Source organism: Vicia villosa, linkage group LG4 (genome assembly GCF_029867415.1).
Source record: "Vicia villosa cultivar HV-30 ecotype Madison, WI linkage group LG4, Vvil1.0, whole genome shotgun sequence".
Taxonomy (NCBI): Eukaryota; Viridiplantae; Streptophyta; class Magnoliopsida; order Fabales; family Fabaceae; genus Vicia; species Vicia villosa.
This window is the reverse complement of record NC_081183.1, coordinates 154,816,820-154,837,219: the sequence shown is the minus strand read 5'-3', so window position 1 is coordinate 154,837,219 and position 20,400 is coordinate 154,816,820. Positions and strand designations below refer to the sequence as shown.

The 20,400-nt window shown below is 38.7% G+C and overlaps 1 pseudogene; it reads left to right on the top strand.

Annotated features, from left to right (window-relative positions):
- The first annotated feature begins 18,250 nt into the window (after positions 1-18,250).
- On the top strand, positions 18,251-19,234 carry LOC131600011 (glutathione S-transferase T3-like; annotated as a pseudogene).
- The last annotated feature ends 1,166 nt before the right edge of the window (positions 19,235-20,400 follow it).

Here is a 20,400-nt window from a genome sequence, read left to right as displayed (position 1 = left end):
TGCTAGCTCATTGCGGATTTGCTATCCGTTCGGTATTGTCTCCCGTTTCATTTTATTTCTCTTGCACTCTATCGCTTTCTCGCATCATCCTATAACATGAGAAGTAGGACTTAGACATGCATCTGGCCAAGCCCTCGAAAGAGGCTCTGTTTTTGTTGGTGTGTTTATATTTGTGCTTTGCGGCAGGGAGTCACGGTGTAATAAGTCCTATATGGCACTCCGTTAAGTCCTCATGGAAGGCATGCGGTCAAGGGTTCGTAATCAACCCCCGCCTAGTCTCATCGAGTCTGTTCAGTATGCGCACGCCTCGCGTTGCTTGCTTCCGAACGTGCAAAAGATCTTGTTATCGAGTATGTCAGGAAAAGGGTTCATGTAGCCGGACCCCCGCTTTTTCTATAGCTCGCGTCGCTCGACGTTGATGCTCGGTGTACGCACGCACCGTTTTCCTTTACGATCCGTGACGGCTTGGTTGCTGAGAGGGGTCCGCCCTCTTGTCTATGGCCCGATCATTTTCACGAGGTCTGATGCTTGGTTGACTTGGGTTGAGCTGCTCCCCTTGGCTATGGCGGGACCGCCTTTCTACCACTTGGCCAGTGCCTTTGGTTTGTTTGCTTCACGAGTGGATGCTCGTTTGTGTGCTATATTGTTTGCATTCGCTTTTCCCCGTAGGTTGTTTAGTTTAGTTTAGACTGGTACCCTTTGTATGATAACATTAGGTAGCAAGCTTTCCCCCCTTAGCTTAGGTCTTCCTCATGCATCTTTTAAAACACAAACCACACTCTTTGATTTTCTTTTCTTAAGAGCTTGTTATTTCCGCTCCATTCCCAAGCATAAGTCTCCAAAGGTCGAGCAGCGGAGTGTGAATGTAACTCGTTCACCTAAAAAACACAAAACAAACAGAAATTAGTTAGCCGAGCTACGGTAGCTCTGATTCTGCAAAACAGATACGTAGGCAGCGGGGTAGGGCCCGTGCGAGCACAACACTTTCTTTTCCCTACATTCTGCATTCATTTTAGTCCAGATTAGCGTAGATTTGTTACACACCCATAGATTTAGACACTAGCGTGGATACCATCGAGTACGATGGGCGCGAGGGGTGCTAGCACCTTCCCCTCGCGTAACCGACTCCCTTACCCTTTTTCTCTGGTCGTGAGACCGTTGTTTTGTTTTGTGGTTTGCTGGCATTCCCTTCCTTTTCAGGATAAATATGTTAGTGGCGACTCTGTTAATTTTCGCGGTAGCGACAGCTGGCGACTCTGCTGGGGACGTCTCGACCTGTTGCTGGTCCGGACCTAGCGAGTCGATCCTAGCGCTTGTGTGTTTATCATTGGGTGTTTTTATTGCTTTGCATATTTATCTGTTTGCATTGCATTCTATGTGCGCTTTTACTTTTCTGCATCATATTCTGGACTGTCTGGATTTCTATCTGTGGGTGGGTGTTTCAAGAGGTAAAAGGCCCAATACCCAGGCTATGAGTGATACCATAGGAACTAGGAATAGAGTGGCCGTGACGGACAGAAGGCGTATGCCTGATTGATCTGATCACGTATCCACGGGCAGAGCTTGGTGGAATGAGGCAATATCGTATGATAACGCCTACATTCGATCCTCTGTTGGCTTTTTTGACCTACCTTGGCCTAGATTCACCCGTGAGTGGGGCGGGAATCAATGATCATTTAACAGGTACATTGTTGGTGACCGCTGTTCTTGTTCGTGGGTTACCGATGTTCTTGTTCGTGGGTTACCGCTGTTCTTGTTCGAGTGTACTATTGGTTCCTGTTCGTGGGGTACTATGGTTCTTGTTCGAGTGGTAATCTATGTTCTACTTCAGTGTGTTGGTGACTATATGTTCTGGTTCCGATAGAAACTTGTTCCGTTGGTGACTTGTGGTTCGTGTGGTGGTCCGAACCTATGCCGAACCTTTGATCTTGTGCCGTGTGATCTCTCGGCATCCCAGATATATCCAGTATTGTGGTTCCCACCACTTTGCATCATTGCATATTTACTTTCCAAAAAATGATGTACAAAAAAATAACTAGCATACATGTTCCTTCCATTTTCAAGGAATCATATCTTTAAGCCTCGTGTCAAGCTCTTTCATCTCTTGCTAAAAATCAAAACATGAGGATTCCTTGGAAATCGAATGAACATGGCATTTCACGCATATCATGCATCTCATATATTTCATGCATAACAGGTGTTCAGGATTGAGGATTTCTTATTCAGACTTGGTACTCTCACCATACTCAGAGACTTGATTTGTTCTTATTGTGTGTTCAAAGATGAGTCATGAAGCAACTTTGTGGGGTGACCAAGAGGAAAGCTTAGTTGAGATTCTATGCTTGATGATGATGACATTAGGTGTGAGTTCTATTCTGGGGCACCTGGTTATGATGTTAGTATCTACAAGTCTCTGAAGTTGCTTGGGGCTCCCGCACGAGGGATAAGCAAGACATTGTCTATCTTGAGTATTGCACCATTTGCATTGCTCGAATCCCTAAAGCATTACAAATTCCGTGTGACTTCGCCAGAATCTTCTGCAAGATAATAATCAAAAGAGTTCTGCAGAGACACCTCTCATTCTCAAGGTTCTGTTTCATATCCTAGGTCACCTCCTCCTGGAGTTTCCTATTCAGTATCCTTTGCTTGTCAACAGAGACGGAAAGAGTAAGAGAAACAATCTGATGAGAATCGTAATGCCTTATGTCCAATGGCTTCCCTGCTTGATGGAATTTCAGTTGGTTAAGGTTCATTGCTTTGGATCTTTCCCACCACAGATAACTCTCCTGATTTCGATGACAATACTCGGTGTTTTCCATTCTCGGGGAACCTTATCATAATGTCAAGCTTTACAAGGTGTTGAGGTACAAGGAATCCAGACATGATTGATGCAGAGGTGTTTGAGTTTATTCATATTGGTTTCTACTGGTCAATCCCGTTTCATTTGCTGCAAGTAGAATGTTTGTTCTTCCTCGAGGAAGTAACTCATGAGAATCACTTGCAATTGGTACTGCCAGAGGTTTCCTTCACAACAGCTATTGTGTGTTCCAAGTAATGACTTTGATAGCCAAGCGTCAGAGGTTATTGTTGTTCGCTGATAGTAATACAAGTTTCCTCCATTCATGATGGTGTTTTCTGTTTCAGCAGCTATATTTAGGGCTCCCGACCGAGGGATAAGCAAGACTCCATGTTCTTGAGTTCGCACCATTGGCAGCTCAAATCCCTAAAGCATTCACAAACTTCTGTCATTGTTGTTTGGGGCTCCCAACCGAGGGATAAGCAAGACTCCGTGTTCTTGAGTTCGCATCACTGGCAGCTCAAATCCCTAAAGCATTCACAAACTCCATTCGCTGTTATTTGGGGCTCCCGACCGAGGGATAAGCAAGACGCCTTGTATCTTGAGTTTGTGCACCACTGGCACAACTCAAATCCCAAAAGTTGAGCACTTACAACTTTCATATGGCCTCGCCAAAATCTTATTCCAAGAAGTGATCTAAAGTGTTCTGACCTAATGCTTGGTGCGTTTTCCACTCTAGGGTACTTGGTTATCTGATTGAAGGTTTTCATCCATTCAAAGAAAAGGTACAAGACCTGATGGACTCAAATGTTATCACATTCGCGCTTGAAGGCCATAATTGAAGTTCTCCTTTGACTCAGCGGATCTTCTGAAGCAACAAGTCCATACGGAGAGGATCTCCTCAACATTGGCAATTCCTAATTCATCATGCATGTTCATGTCTAAGCTTTCTTGTTTTGTTCAATATTGTTTGTATGTAAAACTTGTTTGTTTTTGAACTATAATCATAATGCATTGGATATGTTTGTCTTGAAAAAATCCATTCGCTTTTGCTTATATATGTTTTTCTATGTTTTTTGTGATATTCAACTCTTGTTAACAAAGCATGATAACTCCGTAGGGAGAATGATGAACATAATACCAAGAACCTCAAATGGTATGCTTTTGAGTAGAACCCTGTTGATGATGTGCAGGCATTGTTTCAAATTCCCAAACACTGGAGATATAAGGGAGTGAAACCTTTGTTAACCCCTCTGAGCCTTCGAAGTAGGAGTTTCTTTTCTATACGAAAAAACCCTCGCATTTAACCCAGGGGCGGGTAGTATTCAGTTAACCTGATTGAGCATTCAAAATTCACCGGGAACACACATCTAAAGATACAACAATGGCTATCTTTCAAAAGATTGAGGAAAATCAAATCCACAACAGTTATCCCTCACCTCAGGAGGTCGAGACATCAAAATTATCCCTCACATCAGGAGGTCAAGACCAACATCCAAGCCGTTGTGGTTTATCCCTCACACCAGGAGGTCAAAATATGACGATACCACAATGGTAATTCTTCATCAATCAATGACTCAGGCAGTCACAATCACATCCAACAAATCTGAGATTCAGGATCACACGACTTGTCAAAAAAAAAAGGGAAAGAAAGAAAGAAAAAAAAAGAAAAGAAAAAGAGAAAGAAAAAAAAAGAAAAAAAGGAAATGATAATGAAATTGTTAATCAAGGACAAAGTCGTGTGATCAGACACCAAAAATGAAAGGTAAAGTGACTGCCGTGTCCGAACGCCTCATTGATTCCTCAATCATCTCAAATTCCTCTTGGAAGATGAGTGCTCATGTCGAGTTAACTGAACTTAGAAATGGAGAACATCACGAAGGGGGTGGGCACCAAATAATTTTGAGCCTAAAAATCTTTTTTTCTCAAACCGTGAACCTGGCCACGTTACAACCCTTAAAAGTCCTAATTGAAGCAGGGTTAATTCGAAAGCAGACTATACACGAGAATACGGTAAGCTGACTCCTAGGAGATCCGCTAAGCGCTTGAGTTGGTATCACACCATATTTCTTTCATAAAAACTCGATGTTACGACATCCTTTTTTAAAAAAAAAAGTTTCTTTAAACTTCAGGACAAACATACTCTTTGCATTAGAATTATATTTCTCATAATAAACATTCTTTGCAAGTGAACAAGTGTTTAACATCAAGAAAGTTTCCATCATGAACTTTAGATGAAAAGTTTATTCCTCCCGAAGGGCAAGTTGTCTTCAGAACTCCGTTGAGTTGATGCAAGAATATTTCAAAGTTTGATCACCCTCAGGGGCACAAGAAGCGTTTGAATACTCTATCGAGTAAGTTTTCAATCAATCTGAGGCAATCAGGTCAAGATTCGAAGAATCTCTCAAAATGTTGAGTAATCAGGGGCATTCACCCGTGCAGTTGAAGCTACCTACAACTCTGGTCAATCAGGGGCATGGTTCCAAAGTTCGTGATACTGGGGCAAGTCAGTTTGATATGAACGGATATCAGAAGGTCCTTACGAGACCAATTTCTTTAAAGTCCCTACAGGCTGGGGCAAGACACTATGCATTGGCATTCTTTCCTCATCAGGAGGTGTTCAATTGAAAGTTCAGGTGTTAGCTAAACAACTTATGAACTCGAAGGCTGTTGAAAGTCAGGATCGTCATCCTTAACATTGATCTGAAAGCCCAATATTTGTTGGCATCCTTACAATCAATACGAATATGCAGAAACATTATGAAAGCCAATGCCTGTTTGGTCCCTTTGAAGTCAACACTTGCTTGACCCATAAAGCCCACTTCCTGGTGGCACTCCCTTGAAGAACTAATGTCTGTTTGATGCTCCGGCCGATACTTGTTTGGTGTTCTAATCATTGCTTGCCTATCAGCTCGTGAATCCATTGCTTGTTTGGAAAGTTTCAAGCTCAGATGTCTGACAATCTGTTTGCTCTTGCATTTTCCCATTGTGGGTGAGCATCACTATTCTCTATCATGTGAGGAAACCCCGTGAAGATGTTATGCTATATCCTGGGGCATTTTCATCGGTTTATCTCGCGGGTACATCCTTTCGAGTACACCCTCAGTGTGTTGGCGAATTTATCCAAGTGAGAGATTCTCATTCCCCAGCTGAGTACATCCAGATGAGGCTTTCTTTGTTCCAAGATTCTCATATCCTCAGTAAAGCGCATCTCAATGCAATCTCCGTGCTTCAGAAATCTTACTCCCCGGTGGAATGTCTTCTCCCCAGTTGAATCATGATTGAATGGTATCTGATTCCCCAGCAAGCTCTTAATGAGGTTCCTTGCCCGAATTCCTCATTCTCCCCAGTAGAGGTTTTCTCTCCTCAACAGATTGACCTGTTGTCCCCAGGAGAGTCATCTTATTCCCCAGTGGAGTTACCTTAACAAGAGGTTCTTATGCCAAGTCCCTTATCCCCAGCGGATCTCTCATCTCCCTAGTGGATCGCTATGTAGAAGTATTCATCTTCCCCACTGAATTCTTTCCTCAGCAAAGATTCATATGCATCCTCAGCAGAATCTGTGTCCTTCAAGGATTTTCCCAGCGGAATGCGTCATACGCAAGCTAGTTGGTTACTCCCCATCAGAGTTGTCTTCATGACTTGCTCTTATCTCCGCATCCCCAGAATGTCGAGAATTTGCTTCTCCAATGAAGTTGCCAGGGTCTTCCCCAAGCATTCAAGTGGGACGTTCTTATCTCCAAGCAGGATTTGTTCCCCAAACAGAGCTCGCATCCAGATTTGATCGTCTCCAGCAGATTTTTGATCCATCTTTGCTAGCTCGCAGTTTGTGTCCCTTGGTCACTCATCTTGTCCTTCCCGCAAAGTTCTATACTCTCTCCAGGACTTCTTCAGCAATTCAGTGCTCATCTGTTGCCTCCCTAAGCAACGTTCGGATCATGCATCATTTGCATAGCATTCTCAAAAGCGTGTAGCGTCTTCCTTCTCGGGAACGTTATTCCATAAACATTCATACATGCATCATGCATTAATCATATCATATCTGTTTCTTTCTGCAGGAAAGTTATCCAGATACGAATGCTCCCCTAGAGAGCAATGTTCGCCTAATCATTACAGGCGCTATCCTGATATTGAGATCAGAAGAGGATTGTCAATTTATTCGTTGAAGACATTCCGTTCCCGGCGCACACAGTTCGGATGAGATATCTGTCCTTATTCTTGATATTCAGATCAGTTGAAGGGACCGCCTCCGGATCTCCCCAAGATCTTCCTAAGGAGCCAGCCACTGATATCTAGATCAGATGGAGATGTCTGCCTGGTTGACTTTTTCATTCAGAAGAGGATTGTTCTACTTATTTTCTGGCGCCGTTCAGATCAGTTCAAAGACATTCCTATTCCCGATGCCCCCAGATCGGTGGAAGATATTTGTTCCTATTCCTGATAAATCAGACTTTCAGTTGAAGGAACCGCCTCCGGATCTCCCAAGATCTTCCGAAGGAGCAAGCCCTCTGATACATCAGATCAGTTGGAAATATCTACTCCCTGACGATTTAGTTCGTTCAGAAGAAGAAACTCGCCTGCCCAGTCCTGATGCCTAACCATCAGTTGAAGACGTTTTCTTTACCCGGCGTACACAGTTCGGAAGAAACATCTGTTCCTATCCTAATATCCAGTTTCAGATTAGTCGAAGGAACCGCCTCCGGATCTCCCAAGATCTTCCGAAGGAGCAAGCCACTGATATCATCAGATCAGATGGAGATGTTTGCCTGATCGACTTTGTCTTTCAGATGAAGATTGTCCTACTTATTTTCTAGCATCATGTCTAGATCAGTTTAAAGGCATTCTTTCCCCGGCGTACACAGTTCGGAAGAGATATTGTTCCTATCCTGATTTCCAGTTCAGTTGAAGGAACCGCCTCCGGATCCCCGTGGTCTTACGAAGGAGCTAGCCGCTAATTCCCAGATTAGTAGGAATATCTACCTGATGATTTAATTGCATCAGAAGAGATGTCTGCCCAGATTCCCAGATCATGATTCCCAGATCAGAGATACCTTTTACCCGTTGATGTTCAGATCAACCGATGTATCTCCTTCGATTCCCAGATCGACCTAAGACATCTATCCCGATGCATGTTCGGAGACATCTGCTACGTCTGATACTCAGATCAGTCGAGATGTTCCTTCTCTTGATGCCCAGATCATTTGAAGTGTTTTCCCCTGCCTGTGGGTGCCCGTTCCTTCTTATCACAAGTTGGAGCTTATTTATTATCCAGATCAATTGAAGTTTTTTCCCCCTGCCTATGGGGTGGTATATTCTTTCTTATTACAAGATGGAATCTTCTATTGATCAAGAGTGCAAATTTTCGAGTTCATTCTGGTATTCAATCTCCTTCCACCTCAACGGTTCGGAACTTTCGTTTCTCACTCGTCAGGTTCAAGAAGTTTGAATAGGGGCAGCTGTTGCACCCCAAAATTTGCCCTCTTCACTGTGCTTTAAGTTACCAAATGACGTTTATTTCGTCTCTCAAAAATCAAGAAATATTAAAGAGTTTTTTATTGTTCCGAGATCATTAATTCAACTGAGAATCATTGGATTTCATGTCGAGATGTTCTTATGTGTCTCATTTCTTATCTTCATCAAAGGATTCCTTAGGGCATCACGTTAAAGCCATTTATTGAGGAAGATATTTTGTCGAGGCATGATATATGACTTGAAGATTCATTACAATTGAGACATCGTTGTTCTTTCAAATTGATCGGGTGATTGAGGTTCAAGTCACTTATGGTTTGAGAATTGAAGACAAGTTTTCATTAAATAAAAATTTCGTACTCATTAGTGATTACTTGATGTCACGAGCGCAAATTGTTCAGGAGCATATGTTTGTTCAAGATGGCTAAATTCGGTGCATACAAGATTGAAGGATAAGGTTTCGTTTGAGAAATAAGGTGTAGTTTGAGGCATTCATTCAAAGTTGAAAATTTGATCAAAGTTGTTTAAGTTGAGTGAGGTTTATAAGTGTGGAGAGAAAATACATTTGGATTTCAAAAAAGAGCAGGTTCCAAGACGTATGCATAGCACAGTTTTAATTTGGATATCTTTCACGGTTCTAAGTTCAATTCAAAAATATCCCAAATGTCTCCATTACAAGAGTTTATACTATCCATTACAAAAATATTACAGTAATCCAAAAAATAAGAAAATCACTAATAGCAAAAGAGAAAAAATGGACAACAGAGAGGTAACAAAACTCCCGCTCTTGAATTGGCTCTCTCGGATGGATTCTTCAAGACTCAGAACCGAAAATCTCTTGACAATTTTTCCAATCTTTCTCTCTGAATTCATCATCATAACCATCTTCAATCATCACTGCTTCCATATACCTTGGCTTCAACATTTCTCCAAGATTCTGCATAAAAGCCGAGAGAATAACCAACTTAGAAAAAAAAAAGTCAGTAACAGAATGGGAACTCACCAGAAAGCGTAACAAACTTTCAACTCTCCAAGAACCTCTGAATTTTCACAACCAACGCTTCAATCTTCAAACACGCCTTGAATCTCTTTCATCTTTCTCATCTTCCTTCAATCACCTTCACAACAATAACAAAAGAATCAGAACAAGAAACTGAGAAAAAAATTCTAGAAATGTAACAAACTTTGAGTCTCTAAAACTCTCTCTCGAAATTCACCTCCTTCATCATCTTCATCATCGCGTCGTTCATCATCATCATCTGGTAATCACAAACTTCTTCTACAAACCTTCAATCATTTACCGAACCTTCATTCGTCAATCTCCTCTCACGATTCAATCATCACACGGCTTCCTCTGATTCTCCAATCACCTTACGATTATGCAAAAAACCAGAAATTCAGAAGAGAACAAAAAGAACTCATACACTCTTCAATTCTCTCTCTCTTGATTCAACCGGATAACAGAAAGATGTAACAAACCGTAACAAACTTTGGAATCTCTTCTATCATCTTCTTCAAACTCCATCGATCTTCTTCCCTCTCCACGGATTCAGACTTCAACATTTCAATCTCTTTTCTTCATCGATCAAATTCTGAAAACCTGCATAACAACAATCTCAACGCGCATCAACAACAACGCTTTATCTCGCACAAGAGCAACGACGTCGTGTCAAGAACATGTTACAAAAAACGTGAAATACAAATTGAAGACGAGACGAGATTGGGAAGGATAGGGATTCACGGCGGCGCGTGGCATCGTTGAGGTCGGAGAAGCGTCGGAGACGGAAGGAAGCTTGAAACGAGAGGGATATGAGAGACGAGATCAGAGAGAACTGAGAGAAGAGATGAGTGAGATGAGCGACGGAGTTGCATCGGAGAAGAGAGGAGAGAATCGCCGCCGTTTCGATCGGAGAAATGAAGACTCTCCGCGGCGCCGTTTATTCATGAGCGAGGGAGGGAGATGAGAAGCTGCTGAGTTCAACAAGTTCAAGGGTCACACGTAAACCCTAATCCCTTTCCCTGTTTTAACTATTAATCTTTTGTTAATTGAGATTAGACGGATAATGACATGATTAATTGGCATAAATCTGGATTAACATTGTGATTAGGATTAGTTGAATCATAAAATTCTGATGCAATTGGATCAAGCAAAAATTGAATATAGAATGCATTGGGCCTGCCACGAATTGCTGGCTACACCTCCTCATAAGCCCAGCACCTCACGCCATTTTTGGCTGAGAAATTTGTACAAAAAAAACACTCAGGGCCAGTGGCCTTTGGGCCTGCATCTTGCACTAGGCTCACCATTATTTTCAATACTGCACCCTGATTTCACAATACACCTCCCTGATTCAATCCAATTCATGTTATATTTAGTTTTTTTACTAGTTTTGTTTCCTATTATTTTTTTTTAGCATGCTAAGTCATTGTAGTTTTGTTTAATTTTCTTTTGACATGATAAAAATAAAAAAACATGTAATATTTTGCTTGTTAGACTTTAATTGTTTTGTACATAGTTTTGTTCTTTTACTTTGAGATAAAAATGTCACAAAAAACAATTTAATTTTGTTAGATTTTTGTTTTAGGATTTACTTAGAATTTAATTCCTATTATTTTCTATGGCGGTGCGTGCCTCCTTGTTATTACTGATTTGGTTGTTGAGATGTGCGAGGTACTTCAAGAGAGCTTTCGATTGCGATTCGACTTGCTTCGTGTTCCACTTTATTTGTGGGACACGATTTCGCTTCTGGTGCGATTGATTTGCGTCGTGTTCCACTTTATTTGTGGGACACGAACCTATTTCCAGTGCGAGTCACCTGATCTCTCATTCATTGAGATGTATATTCCTGTATTGTCTGGATTGTGTTTCTCTTGCAGGTTGCTTATGTGGTTGTGTTTGATACGCACTACATAGCGGTTGTGATTTATTTTCACACCGCATCGCTTTGACGCTTATGCTGGACTCCTGGCTTTGATGGATGTTAGATTACGTGAAGTTTCTTCTCTGCTTACGCTTGCTAGCTCATTGCGGATTTGCTATCCGTTCGGTATTGTCTCCCGTTTCATTTTATTTCTCTTGCACTCTATCGCTTTCTCGCATCATCCTATAACATGAGAAGTAGGACTTAGACATGCATCTGGCCAAGCCCTCGAAAGAGGCTCTGTTTTTGTTGGTGTGTTTATATTTGTGCTTTGCGGCAGGGAGTCACGGTGTAATAAGTCCTATATGGCACTCCGTTAAGTCCTCATGGAAGGCATGCGGTCAAGGGTTCGTAATCAACCCCCGCCTAGTCTCATCGAGTCTGTTCAGTATGCGCACGCCTCGCGTTGCTTGCTTCCGAACGTGCAAAAGATCTTGTTATCGAGTATGTCAGGAAAAGGGTTCATGTAGCCGGACCCCCGCTTTTTCTATAGCTCGCGTCGCTCGACGTTGATGCTCGGTGTACGCACGCACCGTTTTCCTTTACGATCCGTGACGGCTTGGTTGCTGAGAGGGGTCCGCCCTCTTGTCTATGGCCCGATCATTTTCACGAGGTCTGATGCTTGGTTGACTTGGGTTGAGCTGCTCCCCTTGGCTATGGCGGGACCGCCTTTCTACCACTTGGCCAGTGCCTTTGGTTTGTTTGCTTCACGAGTGGATGCTCGTTTGTGTGCTATATTGTTTGCATTCGCTTTTCCCCGTAGGTTGTTTAGTTTAGTTTAGACTGGTACCCTTTGTATGATAACATTAGGTAGCAAGCTTTCCCCCCTTAGCTTAGGTCTTCCTCATGCATCTTTTAAAACACAAACCACACTCTTTGATTTTCTTTTCTTAAGAGCTTGTTATTTCCGCTCCATTCCCAAGCATAAGTCTCCAAAGGTCGAGCAGCGGAGTGTGAATGTAACTCGTTCACCTAAAAAACACAAAACAAACAGAAATTAGTTAGCCGAGCTACGGTAGCTCTGATTCTGCAAAACAGATACGTAGGCAGCGGGGTAGGGCCCGTGCGAGCACAACACTTTCTTTTCCCTACATTCTGCATTCATTTTAGTCCAGATTAGCGTAGATTTGTTACACACCCATAGATTTAGACACTAGCGTGGATACCATCGAGTACGATGGGCGCGAGGGGTGCTAGCACCTTCCCCTCGCGTAACCGACTCCCTTACCCTTTTTCTCTGGTCGTGAGACCGTTGTTTTGTTTTGTGGTTTGCTGGCATTCCCTTCCTTTTCAGGATAAATATGTTAGTGGCGACTCTGTTAATTTTCGCGGTAGCGACATCGTGTTAAGGTGTTTGGTCTAGTTTGTTTAATTGAAGGGAAATAAAAGTTTTGCAAGGTTTAATGTTGGAGTATGAGAGAATGAAGTGTTAAAGTTTTGTTGTTGGGGTTGAGGATTTGAGTAGTCGAATTTAGGTTGAGGAATTAGAGTGTATTGAAAGGGGTGGTTGAAGTGAGGTTTGTTGTTGTGATTGTTGGTAGTAGTAGTTTGTTTGAGTAATTGGGGTGTAAGGAGTTTGTTGTTGAAACAGGATGGTATAGAATGTGTCTTGAAGAGTGGATTAGGTGTAATGATATGTTTGTTATGTGTTGGTGTGTGTTGCCATTTGCGGAATTTATTTGTGATAAGAGTGTTGTGATTGGGTCGGTTGAAGGTATGTGTCTGGATATGGACTGGTTGAACAAGAAGGTTATGATGGAAATTGTGATGGGTAGTTCTGGGGATTTTTTTTAAAGCATGGGTAGGACATGTTGTGTTGAATAAAGTCATGTTGACGTGGTGAAGGTTGAGAAAAACACAAGAAATGGGGGTTTGAATTGGGCTTTCAAAAACAAATTAGAGAAACTATTCACCAAATCAAATGAGATAAACACGATGAGAAAGAGAAAAGACATTTTTGGTTTATGCAAGTTCACCTTAGAAAAGGCTAATCTTGTCCACCTGCCAAGATGATTTTGCCTTAGATAAGGACTTAATCCACTAATCTTGAAAGATTACAACCAACCTCTAAGAGTCTAGAAAGACACCTTAGCCCTCTCAAGTATTCAGACTAACAACCTAGTCACTTGAGAAAAACAAATCTCAACAAATTATTATAGAAAGTGTTTTACAACAAATGCTTCTAAATAAGCAGGATGAAACAAATTATAAGAAAAAAATAACACAAATTATGAGCAGCAACTCTTGTGTTTCTAGAGAGTTTCTTATAATAGATTTCTCACAAACAATGGAGTGTTTAGAAAAATATAATCTCTCTAATTTCTTTCACTTGCTTTCACGTTGAAGTTGTAGTTGATGAAATAATATTTGAACAACAGCTTCAGTAACTTGAACAAATAACAGTGAATTAGCAGCTTTTCTTCAATGGTGAGTGTCACTATATATAGTCCTAAAAATTAGACCGTTGAGAAAGTCAAGACGTTGCTTTCCTTGCCAGCTGACATGAAGGCTCAAATATGATCGTTGGATACAAAGAGCATACAAAAATTGGGGTCGTACATACGTCCTTGCAGTAGTGGAGAAGATAGTGTACTATTGTACCGTTAAGCTTATAGCGCAAGTTTATGATCTTCCCTTCTAAGAGATATACTTTTGATCTGAGGTAGTGAGAGTACGGAAGAGATCAAGTAATGTGAACATCCCAAGAGAATTTGATTGTTCAGTGTCAGAATATAGTCTTCAGAGTTGAACGCGAAAGCTTATCTGAACGACACATCTTGAGCTTCAAAATCTTTACTTTTAATATGAAAGAGTAGCTTATCTTAGAAACACTTGATGATCCTTTTCTAATGAACATTCAACATTCTTCAGGACTGCTGATGTTACTTCAAAAATGGATGAATAGTTCTTCTGAGGTGTGTCAGCGTTGATTCTGATGATTTTTCAAATAGTAATCCATAGTCAATCAAAATAATGAATCTGCACACTCAAGAAACTACTAGAGTACAAAATTGTTTCATATAAAATATATGTATTGTTATCATCGAAACTATAGATTGAGTTCATAACCAAATCTTGTTCCAACACACGGGTCATTTAAAAATTGTATAGCGGAAACATATCTAAATGAAATTGGTATAAACCAAGCCATATATTCTTGGCTTGGCTTATGCTCACCTTCTAGCAAGTTTCCCTTCAAGATCAAATGTCTTCTTCTCTTTTACTCATTTTGATCCTTCTTGTTTAAATCGCGAAAATTTTGATTTCATGACTTGATCATAGTCATCTTGTGGTATTCTTTAAGACATGTTGGAAAAGAAAGAAATATCCTCCATCTTCACATGTTTACTGCATTAGACACATTACGCAAAATTTCATGTGTGAGATTAAAGTCAAGGAACTTCACAAATAATTGTTAACATGGGTAACAATCTATATTTACACTTACCACTAATAGTTATACCATTTTCTTTATCTACTAATCTTTGTTAATTTTTCCAGTGTAAGATATGTGTTAATCGACCGAAATTTAATTACTATTGTGACAAAATACGAAGAACAAACATAGAGGCTTTAAAGTGGATAGACAATATTACACGGGAAAAATAGGCAAGAGCGTATGATAGATGATAATGAAGGGGACACATGACAACCAACCTTGTCGAGCAATGAACTCAACGCTTAAGACCCCCTGTAAAATTCCTATCACTTATATGGTTCAATCAACATACTCATTTTCTTACTTATAGATGAAGGTTAACTGGTTTGATTAGTAGCATCATTGAGTTGGGTCTTCTCATTGATTTTTGGATAAGAACCTCGTATTTGGTGGTCTCTCATATTCAATATGCAGATAATACTCTTGTCTTAGCACATTCATCTATTGAGAACCTTTGGACTATAAACACTATTTTTAGGAGTTTTGAGCAACCTTTTAGTCTTTAGGTGAATTTTTCTAAGAGTAGCCTGATATGGGTTAATAAGGACACTGTCTTTTTGGATTCTGCTAGTGAGTTTCTTCATTGTAGATTTGAGACCCTTCCTTTTAAATACTCGAGGCTTTCTGTTAAGGGGTGTTTCGATCTGAGAAGTTTCTGGGATCCCCTTGTTAATTTTTTATCTAAGAGACTTAATTCTTGAAAACACATGTATGTTAGCTTAGGGGTGGGCGGTTCTACTTTATTTTGTGCTAAAATCTCTTAGATTAGTTGGGTCAATGTGTTTAAGCATAAGAGTAAAGGTAGCTTAGGGGTAAAATATCTCCTTCTGGTCAGCTTAGTTATCCTGGCTAAATGGAGACAACGTCTTATTTCGAATGCCTCTGATCCTTTTTACCTATTATGGTGCCTCTATTGTCTCTTCTTTAAGGGGTGGTAGAGATTCGGACTTTCACAATTCCTCTTCCTGGTGGAAAGGAGTTTCTCTTCTTGGATATAAGCAATAAGATCCTTTTGACTAGTTTGTGGGTCGTATTACTAAGAAGGTCGAATTATGGTTTCATACATCTTTTTAGAATGACCCTTGGAATTCAACTTTTAAGGATAGGTTTCCTAAATTATTTATTATCATTTATTATCCTAAGGGGAGTGTGGGAAAGATAGGTATGTGGATGGATGAGACCCTCGCTTGGAACTTTAGGTGGAAGTGGTCTTTCTTTGTTCATGAGGAACCTATTGTTGCTGAATTCCTCTCAATTATTCGAAGGAATATATTTTTCCTTGGATAGAGATACATGGATTTGGAAACTTACAAGGGATGATACTTTCTTGGTGACCTCTTCGTATCATTCTCTTTTGACTTCTTATAATTTTTCAATTTAACTCTCCTCCACTTGCAAACGGGTTTTCCCCTACATTTGAGGAAGTTAGGAACCTTCTAAGGTGATTGTTTTCTATTGGAAGCTCTTTCTTGATAGGTTATTTTTTATAGAGAATGTATTCAAGAGAAATGTGATTGTGGATACTGGTATTAGTTTTTGTCCTTTTTGTGGTGTTTTTGTTGAGTCGGCTTTTTACTTGTTTATCACTTGTGACTTAGCTAGCAATGTATGGTATAGAATTTTTTAGATGGTTGGGATGACATACACTTCTTCTAAAAGATCATAGTCTTCTCTTTAAAAGCTGACAGACAGTTCTTCTAAGAGATCATAGTCTTCTCTTTGAGAGATTTCTTTCTTTATGTTGCATGGAGGAGTCTAGTGGAAGTATTTTTTTTAATTGGCATGATGTGGCTTGGACTATTTGGAAGACTATAAATGAGATTGTTTCTTCTGGTTCTTCAACAAACATGAAATATATGGGGAAGAGTAGTATTTTGTTTGCTTGAAAATGAGTTTTTGGTAAAACAGTGGAGACTTCTTGCATCTTCATAGAATGACTTCAGAATCTATGGAGGTCTTTCATTTAGCGTTGGTGGTCCGGCCGCCTTGAGCTATCCTTGTAGCTTTTTCTTCTTATTTTTGTATCTCTTTGTGTTTGTTTTTTCTGTTGTTAATTTTGGTACATATTGTACTAATTGCTCGTGTATCTGAATTTTATTTGAGTTATTTACCTTTTATTATTAATATTTTATTTTACTTAAATAAAGCATCAACACAAGCAAAGAGGCTCAAAGGTGACATGGTCAAAAATAACCAATCTTTCGTTTTTATCATGGATGATAAAGAAGGTTTACTGTTTAATAAGCTGAAACTACAAACTAAACATAGATGTGATTAAGACACAAGCATATGTAAGATTAGAGGTGTCAATTTAAGGGGCCAATTAATTTAGGCCCCAGCCCCAATATTAAGAGGGCCTAAAAAAGTTTAACAATAGTAAACCCTCAAATACATAGGGCCTAAAGTTAGAAGGCCCTAAATTTCAAAAGGGGGCCATAAGGCCCAAATAAAATTAAAAAAACATAATTATGAAAAATAAAATTAAAAAAAATCAAAAAATAAAAAATAATTTTGTTTTTTAGTTTTAAAAACTAAAAAATAGAAAAGTTGTAAAACTTGTTTCCGTTTCCAGTTTCAGTTTTTTGTTTGAAAAAAATCTAAAAAATGTTTTACACTAAATTATAATTAATAAATTATTTTCATACACTAAGTAATGTGTCACTTTGGTAATTTTTTATTTCTAATTTTAATTGATTAATAATTAAGGTGTACTATTTTTTCTATAATATGGTAATAATTTCTACATGTAATGTTTTACACTAAATTATAATTAATAAATTATTTTCATACACTAAGTAATGTTTTACACTAAATTATAACTAATAAATTATTTTCATACATTCAAGTTTTCATTTTCTTTCTAAAGAGCCAAAACGCTACCCCCATTAAAAACTGAATTCAAAATTTACAATCTATTATTTATTAAGCACCAGACACAAGAAAATTTCCAAATCATGTTAATAGTAAAAGATTTAAATAGAGAATCTCAAATAACTAAGTAGGTTCTTTATTAACTTATTTTATCTAATTGATAAATTTGTAGCTTTGATTAATATTAGAGATGTTTTACTATAAAGTTTAAAATATTAGATTTTAGGTTTTTAAAAATGTTCATTGTTAAAATTTAGAATACGGAAACAATTTTTCCAAACAATTTTTCCAAACAAGTTTTTAATAAAATAGACCAACTTCAACGGTAACAAATTTAAATCACTGCAACTATTATAATTTTTAAACATGTATGTTAATTATTAATATAAATATCTAACTCTCATTATATTCAATTTCTCATTCACATCTAGTCTAAATTCAATCAATTTATTTTATCTCATTTTAGATTTTTGTCTACATATATTTCATTTGACAATGAATCCCAATCAACATAATACTTGGTCCAATTTTATACAAAATGATGGAAGTCCTCCTAGTATCCCAAATCAACAAAACAATCCATATTTTGGAAATCTACCTCTTATTCCAAATTCACACCATAATCCAAATTTTCAAAACTCTCTTTTTATCCCAAATCCACAAAATAATTCATCCATTAAAAATTACTCCTATCATACATCACCGTATTCATATCAATATCAAAAAAATTTATCTCAACCAACTAACCCCAATATGCCTTATGTTGTTCAAATGGGTAGTAGTGGTGTGCAATCAAATGATCAAGAACATGAAACACCGCAATTTTGCACTCAAGTTAGCTTGGAAAATACTACCTTTGGTGAAGAAGTTGCATCTGTACCAGTTGTGAATACGCCTAAACAAAGATTCCAACCAAAAGAAGATGAAATTCTAATTCAATCATCACTCAACGTTTCAAAGGATTCAATTATTGGGGTTGATAAAAAAGGAGATAGTTTCTGGAAGAGAATTGGTGAAGCATTTAACAAGCATCGTGACATGAATTACAAAGAGAGGAAATCGATGGAACTAAAACGTAGATGGCACAAAATTAATCCATATGTTCAAAAGTTTGTTGGATGCTACAAACAAGCATTATCTACACAAAAAAGTGGAGCTCTGAGTACAATATCATGCAAGTTGCATATAGAATTTATTTTCAAGATGAAGGTGAAAAGTTTACATTTGAGACTGCTTGGAGATTATTGAAAGATGAACCTAAATGGCTCGCAGGTTCATCAAAAGCTTTTGCAAAAAGAACAAAGAATTCAGCATCTAGAGCATATTCTTCGTCTTCTAACCCACTGACACCAACGAGCAACGAATACAATCCATCATCACCTACTCTGTTACGTCGTCCAATCGGTCAAAAGGCATCTAAAAGGAAGGAGAAAGAAAATATGGTGGAAATGTCTACTCCTAATGTTAAATATGATGAATTCAAAGATGAATTCAAAAAGAAAACTCATTTGATGTTAGTGTTTGCATTAGACTATGCACGTATTGAGAGTGAAAAACACGAGATTGAAAGAAAAAAAGGTTGAAGCAAAGATTAAGAAGGATGAGATGAAAGAGGAAAGATGGAAGATCGATGATCTACAAATTCTCTCAAAGGATACATCAACTATGAATTCAAGACAACTACAAACTCATTATTTATGGTGCGATGTGATTCAGAAAAAATATGGCCTTAATTAATATGATTATGTATTTTGAATATTTTTAGTATGATTATGTATTTTGAAACTAACTGTTATTCAAACTAACCGTTATTCAAACTAACCGTTATATGGTTATGTATTATGAAACTAACTGTTATTCAAACTAACCGTTATTCAAACTAGTCGTTATTTAAACTAGTCGTTATTCAAACTACGCCTATAAATAATCATTAGTAACACAATAAGTCTCACAATCATTCTCAACCTCTTTAACTTTCTACAAATTATTATCATCTTATTCAATATTAACTTTCTTTTCTCATGGATCTTTCTAATCCTTCCCACATCGCAAAAATGTTCATGGATTATATGAATGATGGCATGGATGAAGAACTCGTGAGACTTTTTTTAAAGTCAAAATCAAGAAGAAGCCTCAAGCTCTAGAAGGCCAAGACGTCAAAGAAGGAATATAGAGAGGAATCGTGAAGAGGGACATGATCGATTGTTCAATGATTATTTTTCAAAAACTGCAGTATACACAAATGAGCAATTTTGTCGAAGATACCGAATGCATAAACATGTGTTCCTTCGTATTGTGGAAGCTTTGGGTCAACAGGATGAGTATTTCTGAATGAGGGTTGATGCAACTGGAAGATCAAGTCTTTCACCGCTGCAAAAATGCACTATTGTTATTCGTATGTTGGCATATGGAACGTTTGCTGATAGTATGGATGACTATTTAAGAATCGGTGAAACTACAACACTAAAATGTGTTGATAAGGTTACAAGAGGCGTGATCAGTGTATTCGGAGCACAATATTTGCGAAGGCAAAACACTCAAGATATTGAACACTTACTACAGATTGGGGAGGCACAAGGTTTTCCCGGTATGTTAGGTAGCTTTGTTTGTATGCATTAGGAATGGAAATATTATCATGTTGCATTGAAAGGGCACTATGTTCGAGACGATCATGGAAAACCCACTGTTATGCTTGAAGTAGTAGCTTAACAAGACATATGGATTTGACATGCATTATTTGGGGTAGCGGGTTCAAATAATGATATTAATGTGTTGAACCAATTCAATGTCTTCAACGATGTTCTGCAAGGGAAAGCTCTCGAGGTTCATTATACAATCAATCATACTGAATACAACATGGGCGATTACTTATCAGATGACATTTATCCTGAATGAGCTACATT